Here is a 12,914-nt window from a genome sequence, read left to right on the forward strand (position 1 = left end):
GCAGATGAACTTCAGGATTGACATAAATGCTCTGAAAACCCACAGTTGTATTAAACGTTTAGCACTTTTCATGTACCCTTATTTTGGCCATAAAATAACCTAACCACCGATCAAGCAACATTATGGACTAAACGTTCAAATGCTGTTGCTGCAGGATTATTTTGCTGTTATAATACAGGACAAATTAATTGTATGCAACTGTAATCAAATGTTTCAAAAAATCTAATTAAATTGTATTTGTCACATGCGCCGAATACCGTGAAATGCTTACTTTCAAGCCCTTAAGCATAGCCTACAGTGTGACCGCGACAATATTTCCATTCTCACTCTTTTGAAAAGTGTACAGGGAGCTTAGAGGTGACTTTCTCAGGCTCTTGGTATTTGTAGTTCCTCTTGACAAGGAATGGGAGCTCACCAAAACCTCGCTCATGCATCTTTCATGATTACTTGTCACAATGCTGTCACAGCATAGAGGGAGCCATTTCTCGGTCACACCCTCACTCTGGCTTTGTCGGACCCTCTCTCTCTTGCTACAGGGAACCACAGTCTTTCACTTTCTGTCCAGCTTTCCCCTTCTCTCTTTCTCTGTCTGGCTCTGATCTCTCTTATAATTCTCATTGGTCACTCCTCTCTCCCGCGTGTCACTCTTACTGTTTGTCACCTTTAATACTGTCTTCTTGTTCCCCTTTATCTTTATGGACTTTTCTCTGACAATTTCTTCTTAGTTTTTTCTTCAATTTGTCACTAAGTTTTGCTTAGTACATTAAGTATGTCAGAGCAGAGAAATGCTTAATTGCCAGCTGATAGTAGTTAGGCTAGCACAGTTATTTGAAATCTCAATACCTTTATTTAATCAGAACACATTTATGTTTTTCCCACACTATAGACACAATTAATATTAGAGAATGATGTGTGCTCTTGTACCATTGCAAGTAACCACACAAGCACGCACACACAGCTGTCTGTTATTGTTTCAAACATATTAAAAGTTCCCTGTCGTATGGTGCCATCAGGTGAGCCATTTGCTCTCGAGTTTAACGTATTGACAAAAGGCAATTTGCATACCTGTGAGCTGTGACGAAAATACCAGAGCTGTCTCGACAAGGGCCACGTGTGGATGCACATTTATTTCTCTCTCTATTGTATAGCTTCTCACTTAACCCTTGTTTAACCCTCCAATCAGACCACTGTTATTGTTGTGGGATGTAACTACTTTCATGCTTGCCTGCACTTCAACCCACACAGAATTGTTCTCTTTTTTTAATGTTATCTCCTACATCTTCACCGGATTATGTAATGTGTTTAGTCTCATTATTTTTTAACAATGAAAACCTTTTCAGGAATAATCATGCACGTTCTGATCATAACAATGTAATACAAATGGCCAATCCTATCACATTATAATCATTTAGGCATATAACATGACAAGTAAGTCTTGATTTCCCTAACTTGATGTTGGTTACCAAGTCCTCAATAATTGTTTTACCATACGTGGCTATATTTATCCAGAGCTACTTACAGTAGTGAGTGCATACATTTTCATACTGGTCCCCCATGGGAATCAAACCCACAACCCTGGCATTGGAAGCACCATACTCTACCAGCTGAACCACATGGGACAGCAAGGAATTCACCTCTGGTTCCATTATTGCCAGTAAAATGTACACAATTAGACACAGCAATCTGCAGTCATTCCAATCGGTCAATGTAGTCAAACACATAGCATGCAATGGTGCCAGAGCTCTGGATGAAGAATAATTGTCAGTGAGCATGGCAACTGGACATATAGAACGAATAACTGGGTCGCGCCTATAAATATAGAACTAAACGAACGAACAACTGGGTCACGTCTCTTGCAACCAAAAGATGAGAAAGTATACATCTGCTTAAAAAAATATATCCATATATATATATATATATATATACCAATAAATTTGTGATTGAGTATTGTTTTCTTTGGCAACTGTGGTGTAAGTGGGATAAACACCTTCGTTCCGTACATTAGCTTGGAAAAATGAACTCTGCAAAGGGTTTCGACTTGCGCTGTGTCATCCATTATTTCAAAGGTAAGGTACAGGACATTGAAAATGATCCGTTACATAAAGTGCACCTTGAGAATTTGAAAGTATTTTACTCGTGTGTCCAAATAGGTCTTCTTCCAAACCACCCAGGCCTGGTAAACTCTTTCATGAAATACATTATATTGTATTACAGTTGCTCCCACAATATTCTATTAAAACCTTGACTCATCATACTGATCCTCTGATGTTGGCAGGGATTTCAATGACTCTACTTGGCTGGTAATTTCATCACATATTAAGACTTGCCAAAGGAATGTTCCCTCTGGACTCAGACACTTAGAGAGAAAATATTTGTACAAGAGGACATATGAGTCCAAGGTGAAGCTCAACATTGTGACTTTTAATTGCTATTACATGCTTTTTTTCAGAGACCATTTCTGTGCTGGCATGCTGTGTTAATGTCATAGGATTAGTTCCAAGAAATCCCTTGAATCTGGTCAAGTGAAAGTCAAATCCACAGTGAAGACCATGATTGTAACAGTCATGCCTTTAGCAATACTAATTAACTTCATCAGTCCCAGGGACCACAGCAAAAATCAGTTTTTTTTTCATTAGTTCGACATAAACAGTTGCATTCATAAAATGGCCCGCCAAGCAAACACCTGCTTAAAAAATGCATTTGTAAGAATGCTGTAAGTACAGAAATTGTTTGCTCAGTGGAACATGATCAACGACGAGACCAGGAAAATAACCTCAACGTTCAGAAAATGAAGGAGCCGATCGTGGACTTCAGGAAACAGCAGAGGGTGCATGCCCCATCCACATCGATGGGGTCATGGTGGAGAAGGTGAGAAGCTTTAAGTTCCTCGGCGTACACATCACTGACAATCTGAAATGGTCAACCAAAACAGACAGTGTGGTGAAAAGGCTCAACACCCTCACAAATGTTTACAGGTGCATTATTGAGAACATCCTGTTCAGGCAGTATACGGCAATGCAATCAGCCATGCAATCTCCATAGACAAATATTGGTGGTAGAATGGCATTACTGAATAGCTCAGTGACTTTCAACATGGCACCGTCATAGGATGCCACCTTTCCAACAAGTCAGTTTGTCAAAATTATGCCCTGCTAGAGCTGCCCCGGTCAACTGTAAGTGCTGTTATTTGGAAGTGGAAACGTCAAGGAACAACAACGGCTCAGCCGTGAAGGGGTAGGCCTCAGAAGCTCACACAACGGAACCAATGAGTGCTGAAGCACGTAGCACGTAAAAATGATCTGTCCTCGATTACAAAACTCACTACTGTGTTCCAAACTGCCTCTGGAAGCAACGTCAGCACAATAACTGTTTGTCAGGAGCTTCATGGGTTTCCATGGGAGCAGCCGCACAGAAGCCTAAGATCACCATGAGCAATGCTAAGCGCCAGTTGGAGTGGTGTAAGGCTTGCCGCCATTGGACTCTGGAGCAGTGATGAATCATGCTTCACCATCTGGCAGTCCAATGGACGAATCCGGGTTTGGTAGATGCCAGGTGAACGCTTCCTGCTCCAAAGCATAGTGCCAACTGTAGGTTTTGGTGGAGGAGGAATAATGGTCTGGGTGGTTTTTCATGGTTTGTGTCACTTAGTTCCAGTGAAAGGAGATTTTGACACTACAGCATACAATGACGTTCTAGACGATTCTGTACAGCCAACTTTGTGGCAACAGTTTGTGGAAGGCCCTTTTGTGTTTCAGCATGACAATTCACCTGTGCACAAGGTGAGGTCCATACAGAAATGTTTTGTTGAGATCGGTGTGGAAGAACTTGACTTGCCTGCAAGAGCCCTGACCCATCGAACACCTTTGGGATTTATTGGCCTAAATGCCCAACATCAGTGCCCTACCTCATTAATGCTCTTGTGGCTGGATGGAAGCAAGTCCCCACAGCTATGTTTCAATATCTAGTGGAATGCCTTCCCAGAAGAGTATTATCGCAGCAAAGTGGGGACCAACTCCATAATAATGCTAATGACTTTGGAATGAGATGTTCAACGAGCAGGTGTCCATATGCTTTTGGTCATGTAGTGTGTACATACAATTGCTATTGGAAAGTATTCAGACCCCTTGACTTTTTCCACATTTTGTTACATTGCAGCCTTATTCTAAAATGTATTAAATCAAACATTTTCCACAGCAATCCACACACAATACCACATAATGACATATAAAAATAAACATCTTACTTACATAAGTATCCAGAGCCTTTGCTATGAGAATCGAATTTGAGCTCAGGTGAGTCCTGTTTCCAGTGATCATCCTTGAGATGTTTTTACAACTTGATTGGATTTGGAAAGGCAACCACCTGTCTATATAAGGTCCCTCAGTTGACCGTGCATGTCAGAGCAAAAACCAAGCCATGAGGTTGAAGGAATTGTCCATAGATCTCTGAGACAGGATTGTGTCGAGGGAACAGATCTGGGGAAGGGTACCATGAAATGTCTGTAGCATCGAAGGTCCCCAAGAACACAGTGGCCATCATTCTTAAATAGAAGAAGTTTGGAAGCACAAATACTCTTTCTAGAGCTGGCCGCCCGGCCAAAATGAGCAATCGGAGGAGAAAGGCCGTTGTCAGGGAGGTGACCAAAAAACATGATGATCACTCTGACAGAGCTCCAGAGTTCCTCTGAGGAGATGGTAAAACCTTCTAGAAGGACAACCATCTCTGCAGCACTCCACCAATCAGGCCTTTAAGGTAGAGTGGCCAGACGGAAGCCAATCCTCAAAGGCAGATGACAGCCTGATTGGAGTTTGACAAAAGGCACCTAAAGACTCTCAGACCATGATAAACTAAATTTTCTGGTCTGATGAAACCAAAATGGAACTCTTTGGCCTGAATGCCAATCGTCACATCTGGAGGAAACCTGGCACCATCACTACGGTGAAGCATGGTGGTTGCAGCATCATGGAATGGGGATGTTTTCATTTGCAGGGACTGGGAGACTCTTCAGGATCGAGGCAAAAATGAACGGTGCAATGTACAGAAAGATCCTTGACGAAAACCTGCTCCAGAGCTTTTAGAACCTCAGACTGGGTTGAAGGTTCACAATCCAACAGGACAACGACCTAAGCACTGTCATGACGTTGCCCTCTTTGGGTATAGCAAGCCCCATCCCCCTCTCCAAATGAAACAATTGACATTTATTTACCGACCTGATTAAAAAAGAACAGAGACAAAATTGCATTTTAGCTAGTATAGCCTTATAAATCAGTGTATATCAGTGTTTAAGCCTACGCAAGGTCAAGGACGACCAGCCAAAAGCGCTGGAGAGATCACAATGATGTGTTAGACGTTTTTGATTTGTAATGAACCCGAGGGCAGCATGATATACTGAATCAAGTGCTCTCAGGGTAGTGGTTGAGGCCTGCATATATAAATGTTTGTGTGGCGGTCCTTTGCTGGGGACACTGCCAGTGATTTATTTAGAATTCAAGGCACACTTAACCAGCATGGTTCCCGCAGAATTACGCCATCCCATCTGGTTTGCGCTTAGTGGGACTATCATTTGTTTTTCAACAGGATAATTACTCAAAACACATCTCCAGGCTGTGTAAGGGCTATTTGTATTGGGGATATTTGTGCAGAGGTGGGTTGGGCATCACACACTTTTGTGAGGTTTTATTGCTTGGATGTCACTGCTCCCAGTGTGGCCCTCAATCAATCAAAGGCCTTCTTACGTCAGCTGATGTCACAAAGTGCTGTACAGAAACCCAGCCTAAAACTCCAAACAGCAAGCAATGCAGGTGTAGAAGCACAGTGGCTAGGAAAAACTCACTAGAAAGGCCAGAACCTAGGAAGAAACCTAAAGAGGAACCAGGCTATTAGGGGTTGCCAGTCCTCTTCTGGCTGTGCCGGGTGGAGATTATAACAGAACATGGCCAAGATGTTCAGATGTTCATAAATGACCAGCAGGGTCAAATAATAATAATCACAGTGGTTGTCGAGGGTGCAACAGGTCAGCACCTCAGGAGTAAATGTCAGTTGGCTTTTCATAGCCAATAATTCAGAGTATCTCTACCGCTCCTGCTGTCTCTAGAGAGTTGAAAACAGCAGGTCTGGGACAGGTAGCACGTTTGCTGAACAGGTCAGGGTTCCATAGCAGAACAGTTGAAACTGGAGCAGCAGCACGGCCAGGTAGATTGGGGACAGCAAGGAGTCATCAGGCCAGGTAGTCCTGGGGCATAGTCCTAGGGCTCAGGTCCTCCGACAGAGAGAGCATACTTAAATTCACACAGGACCCCGGATAAGATAGGAGAAATACTCCAGACATAAGAGACTGACCCTAGCCCCCTGACACATAAACCACTGCAGCATAAATACCCGTCCGACAGGGCCAAACAGGAAGGATATAACCCCACCCACTTTGCCAAAGCACAGCCCCCACACCACTAGAGGGATATCGTCAACTACCAACTTGCCATCCTGAGACAAGGCCGAGTATAGCCCACAATGATCCCACAGTGTACTTAAAGCTGGGAAAGGAGTATGTAATTGGGTATTACACAAATTGCGTCCTGCCTAGACTACCACTATCTGGGTGGTCTGCCATAGGTAATTTCTTTTGGTATCCGTTGGGTTCGGCTTGGGGCTGGATTGCAGTTCCCCATTGTGATGTATTGTACCGAGAATACCAACTCAAAGGGAAAGTTATGTCTTGACTACTGTTCCCCGAAGAAGGGAAACGAGGAACAACACCTTTTTGGCCCAGCGCCGTCCGTTCTGGGGTCGTTGAAGAGCGGTACTGAATTAAGGAAGGGATCCACGCCTCAAAGTTATCACCTGTGGAGGGCGGGGCTTCCAGGGAAGCACAGTTTTCATTGGCCTTGTCAGTTCTTCAGTCGAAGTCGCGAGAGCGCAACTCCCCAAAGTTATGTGTTGTACCTCACTTCCTTCCTTCAGGGATCAGTAGTTATAGTCATAATGTTATGTTTCAGAGCCTTTTTCAAACTAGACAATAGAACAGAGCTACCAGTAAAATTTAATTCAGGTATCTAGCTTCCATCCAGAGTGCCACCTTGTCACGGATGTTGAAGGAAGAGGACCAAGGTGCAGCGTGGTGAGCTAACAGTTTTCTCTTTATTTGGAAAACGAAGCCGAAAAAAAAAACTACAAAAACAAACCGTGAAGCTCAAAGGCTATGTGCCCTAAACAAAGTCAACTTCCCACAAACACAGGTGGGAAAAAGGGCAGCCTGAGTATGGTTCTCAATCAGAGACAACGATAGACAGCTGTCCCTGATTGAGAACCCTACCCGGCCAAAACATAGAACTAAAGAACATAGAATACCCACCCCGACCAAAATAGAGACATAAAAGGGCTCTCTAAGGTCAGGGTGTGACACACCTATAACAATTTAATTTAATAGCCCTGTGGAATTAGATCAGCTGCAGCGTAACATGTTTACAGATGCTATTCCAGAGATCAGATTAAACGTATCTTTCATATCTAGAGCCCTTATTTTCTATAACATTGTTTAATATAGGTTGTCTCTAATACAGTTAAAATCACAAAACTGATTATAATATGCTTTCATTCATACAGTAAACTCACTTTGTATATTAAGCAGAGTGTGAGGACAAACAACTATTCAGTCAAATAATTGAGGAACATTTGATATGCGAACCATCAAAGGACCTTGTCAGCAGTTTTCCAAGAAGGGACTGAATTACCTAAGAAGCCAATGCTAGTTATTTATAGCAGATTTTTGTCGTAAACACTTACCTAATTTGTCAGCATGGCTGTATGCTTGTCACACACACGATTGGGGGCACATGGATTTCACATACGGTACAAAAACGTTCTCGTTATCTTGTTTTTGTAGTCTGTGGGGAGTCTTTGGCAGAACTAGGCCAATCTTGAGTGCGGCATTCGCTTCTCTAATGAAATTGTTGCTAATGTTATTTGGCATTCCAGTTACCTATGGAACATTTGAAGTGGGTCAAGTATGTGACCAAAAAGCTTCAAAAACCGCCAACAAAACTCCTCTCCTGTATCTTATTTAGGTCAGATCTACCGTGAGCACCAGATGTATCTGGGAGCAGTGTGACTTGACTAGGCAACACACAGCTATCCTATATGTTAGAGAGGAGACCAGACTCCCAACATTGTGGATGTATGCATTGTATTAGGCTGAACTTTCCCTCAAGGTCACGCATATACAACCAATTTGCTGTCTAAGAGCTCCCCGATGTCCCCCAGATAAAATGTTACAGGAACAGTGCATTCTGCTGTTTACTTTACATATCCTATTTTGTTGTCTATGGTGGGAAAGGGCATTACGTCTAGAAAGTCTGTGGGTTTACACTGTAGTCATGAGTTGACCAACAAGAGAGAAACCAGCTTTCCCATTGGGAAAAGGTTTAGCAGAGAAATTGTTAAAATATCAACATAGATTTTATCCTTTGAACCTGCACTGTGATTTAGTGCTTCTAACCACTCTTAATTAAACATTGTGTGTTTGACTTCTGGGTTTTTGCATTGAATTTGTCTATTTCTTCTGTATCCACTGATACCAACCATTAGCTTGTGTGATTAAAAGGGGCTGAGCTAATATTACCCCACTATGAAAAGATGAGCATGTAATCTGTTTTGATCTATGATAGAAGATAAGGGGTTCTTCAACACAGAAGATCATCGAAAAACACATGACATAGTGTCTATAATACTGTAATAAGCTCACATAGTTGTTGTCACAAACTACAAACTCCACGTAGTTGAATATTCATTTGAAATCAAATCAAATTTTATTTGTCACATACATGTTGAGCAGATGTTATTGAAGGTGTAGCAAAATGCTTGTGTTCCTAGCTCCAACAGTGCAGTAATATCTAATAATACACAACAATACACAGAAATCTAAAAAGTTAAAGAATGGAATATTGAAATATTAGGATGGGAAGTGTAGGAGTCCTGAGTGTGTGTGTGTATGTATATATACAGTTGGATTTGGAAGTTTACATACACCTTAGCCAAATACATTTAAACTCAGTTTTTCACGATTCCTGACATTTAATCCTAGTAAAAATTCTGTTTTAGGCCAGTTAGGATCACATTCCGAGCGGATCAGAAGGTTACATACACTCAATTAGTATTTGGTAGCATTGCCTATAAATTGTTTAACTTGGGTCAAATGTTTCGGGTAGCCTTCTACATGCTTCCCACAATAAGTTGGGTGAATTTTGGCCCATTCCTTCTGACAGAGCTGGCGTAATTGAGTCAGGTTTGTAGGCTTCTTGCTCGCACACTCTTTCAGTTCTGCCCACACATTTCCTATAAGATGAGGTCAGAGCTTTGTGATGGCCACTCCAATACCTTGAAATTGTTGTCCTTAAGCCATTTTCCACAACTTTGGAAGTATGCTTGGGGTCATTGTCCCTTTGGAAGACCCATTTACGACCAAGCTTTAACTTCCTGACTGATGTCTTGAGATGTTGCTTCAATATATCCACATCATTTTCCTCCCTCATGATGTCATATATATTGTGAAGTGCACTAGTCCCTCCTGCAGCAAAGCATTTTTACATTTACATTTAAGTCATTTAGCAGACGCTCTTATCCAGAGCGACTTACAAATTGGTGCTTTCACCTTATGACATCCAGTGGAACAGCCACTTTACAATAGTGCATCTAGGTCTTTTAAGGGGGGAGGGGGAGAAGGATTACTTTATCCTATCCTAGGTATTCCTTAAAGAGGTGGGGTTTCAGGTGTCTCCGGAAGGTGGTGATTGACTCCGCTGTCCTGGCGTCGTGAGGGAGTTTGTTCCACCATTGGGGGGCCAGAGCAGCGAACAGTTTTGACTGGGCTGAGCGGGAACTGTACTTCCTCAGTGGTAGGGAGGCGAGCAGGCCAGAGGTGGATGAACGCAGTGCCCTTGTTTGGGTGTAGGGCCTGATCAGAGCCTGGAGGTACTGAGGTGCCGTTCCCCTCACAGCTCCGTAGGCAAGCACCATGGTCTTGTAGCGGATGCGAGCTTCAACTGGAAGCCAGTGGAGAGAGCGGAGGAGCGGGGTGACGTGAGAGAACTTGGGAAGGTTGAACACCAGACGGGCTGCGGCGTTCTGGATGAGTTGTAGGGGTTTAATGGCACAGGCAGGGAGCCCAGCCAACAGCGAGTTGCAGTAATCCAGACGGGAGATGACAAGTGCCTGGATTAGGACCTGCGCCGCTTCCTGTGTGAAGCAGGGTCGTACTCTGCGGATGTTGTAGAGCATGAACCTACAGGAACGGGCCACCGCCTTGATGTTAGTCAATCACCACAACATGATGCTGCCACCCCCGTGTTTCACGGTTGGGATGGTGTTCTTCGGCTTGCAAGCCTCCACCTTTTTCCTCCTAACATAATGATGGTCGTTATGGCCAAACAGTTCTACTTTTGTTGTATGACAGCTGCGTGGTCGCATGGTGTTTATACTTGCGTATTATTGTTGGTACAGAAGTAATGCTCTTGTGGCTGAATGGAAGCAAGTCCCCTCAGCAATAGTGGAAAGACTGTTATAGCAGCAAAGGGGGGACCAACTCCATAATAATGCCAATGATTTTGAAATGAGATGTTCGACGAGGACTTATGGTCATGTAGTGTACTTTAGCCCCTTGACTACACCTTTTCTATCCCATCTGCTGAACTCTGCAACTCCTTCCTTCAGTTTTTCAAGGACAAGATCGCCAAAATAAACTCATCACTGACTGATCAATCTCCCCCAGCCGCACCTCCCCCTGTCAACCTCCCAACTGACACCCCTGAAACTCAGATCTCTGAATTTGCCCCTATTGACTTTCATAATATCTCAAAACTCAACATGTCATCTAAGAATACAACTTGCTCCCTGGTTCCTCTCCCAACTATTCTCATCAAAGCCTGCCTGCCCTCACATCGACAACTTCTCCATCGCCCATGGAACTGTCCCTCCATCGACAAAATAGCTGCAGCCCCCCCCCCCCATCTCAAAAATTGAGGACTGGACACCACCATCCTCAATAACTTCCGCCCCATTTCCAACCTCCCCTTCCTAGCCAAGACTCTGGAACGTACTGTTGCCTCCCAATTACAAACCCACCTGCTAGTTTACAACCTGTTCAAGCCCCTCCTGTCTGGTTTCCACCCCCTCCACAGTACTGAAACTGCTCTCCTCAAAGTTACCAATGACCTCCTCACATCTGCTGATGCTGATGCCCTCAACATCCTAATTCTCCTTGACCTGAGTGCCACTTTTTTTTTCTTCATATCCTCCTCACCAGGCTTGGGGTCTGGGTGTTGAGGGCACCCCACTCTCCTGGCTACAATCATCCCTCCCAAACCGGACCCAATACAATGACACCCAGATCTACCTTTGCACCAAATCCCTCCTCAACCCACCTATGACCCACATTGAATCCTTCCCTCACCCAAGCTGGCAACCTCACCACTGTCTATCCCTCCATGCACACTACCTTGGTGTCCTTCTGGACATCATGGACTGTCCTTTGACCACCACATAAGACAGACTGTCAAATCCTCATTCTTCCACCTCCTCAAATTGTCAACATTGTCCTCCCATCTTAACTACTGCAACTCACTACTTTCCGGCATCAACTCAAGCTCCCTCTATAAGCTCCAAACGGTTCAAATCTCTGCACCCCGACTCCTCACCCACACTAAGTCCTGGCAGCACATCATCCATGTCCTCTGTGAACTCCACTGGATTCCTCTCTCCCAACACATTAATTACAAGATCCTCCTTCCTCTCAGACCTTCTTCTCCCATACCAACACACACGTGCACTCCGTTACACCACAGCAGGCCACCTTGTCATCCGCGGGTCGAAGCTCCAGCGTTTCTGCGACAGGGCCTTCTCCAGGGTTGCTCCTAGGCTCTGGAACTCCTTCCTTCCAGCCATCCATGACTCGGAGTCCATCACTGTATCCAAATCAACTTTATCACTTCTTTGAACCCACCCCTCTCTTTATTAATGTTGTTGTTAAGTCTGACACTTTGTTTTTCTTTTCATTTCTACAATTGTTAAGCAACTTTGGGTCCTTGAAAGCGCTATAAATCCCATCTATTATTATTACAACAGTGATTTATAGCCCTGAAATACAGAGACCATCTGTGATAACAGATAGGCGTGATTCGTAACTGCATTTACATTACATTTTAGTCACGTATCCAGAGCAATTTACAGTTAATGCATTCATTTTAAGATTAATTTTTCTCAATAAAGTAGCTATCAGCAGAGTCAGAGCTTTTAAGGGGAGAAAAGTAAAGTGTGAGTGTTAGTTATTTGGGGGGGGGGGGGGGGTCAGGGTGAGATGGGGGTTTTGTGGGATTATTTAAGATATTCTTTAATTGATTGGATTTATATGCCGGTGCTTTTCTACCAACTGAGGTACTCAAAGCACTTTTCGTAGTAGGAGGAAACTCACCTCATCCACCACCAATGTGTAGCACACACCTGGGTGATGAAGGGCAACCATTTTTTGACAGAATACTCACCACACATCAGCTATCAGGTGGAGAGGTGAGGAGTGATATTCCAATCAGGAATGAGGGGGATGATTATGTGGCCATGATGGAATAGCGCCAGGTTGGTAATTTAGCCAAGATACCGGTGTTAAAACCCCTCCTCTTTTTAATGACCACACCCGTTTTAATGTCCCATCCAAAAGACGACACGCCTACGCAGGGCAATGTCCCCTTCACTGTCCTGGGGCATTGGGATCTCCTTAGACTAGAGGCAAGAGTGCCCTCTACTGGTCTTCCAACACCACTTCCATCAGCAATGGATCTCCCATCCATGGACAGGCCAGGACTGGCTCTGTTTAGGAAGGTCCTGGTTGGGTTTTAGATGTTTTCGGGAAGATGGACAGGGACTCTGCTGTC

The sequence above is a fragment of the Oncorhynchus nerka genome, linkage group LG13 (assembly GCF_034236695.1).
Source record: "Oncorhynchus nerka isolate Pitt River linkage group LG13, Oner_Uvic_2.0, whole genome shotgun sequence".
Taxonomy (NCBI): domain Eukaryota; kingdom Metazoa; phylum Chordata; class Actinopteri; order Salmoniformes; family Salmonidae; genus Oncorhynchus; species Oncorhynchus nerka.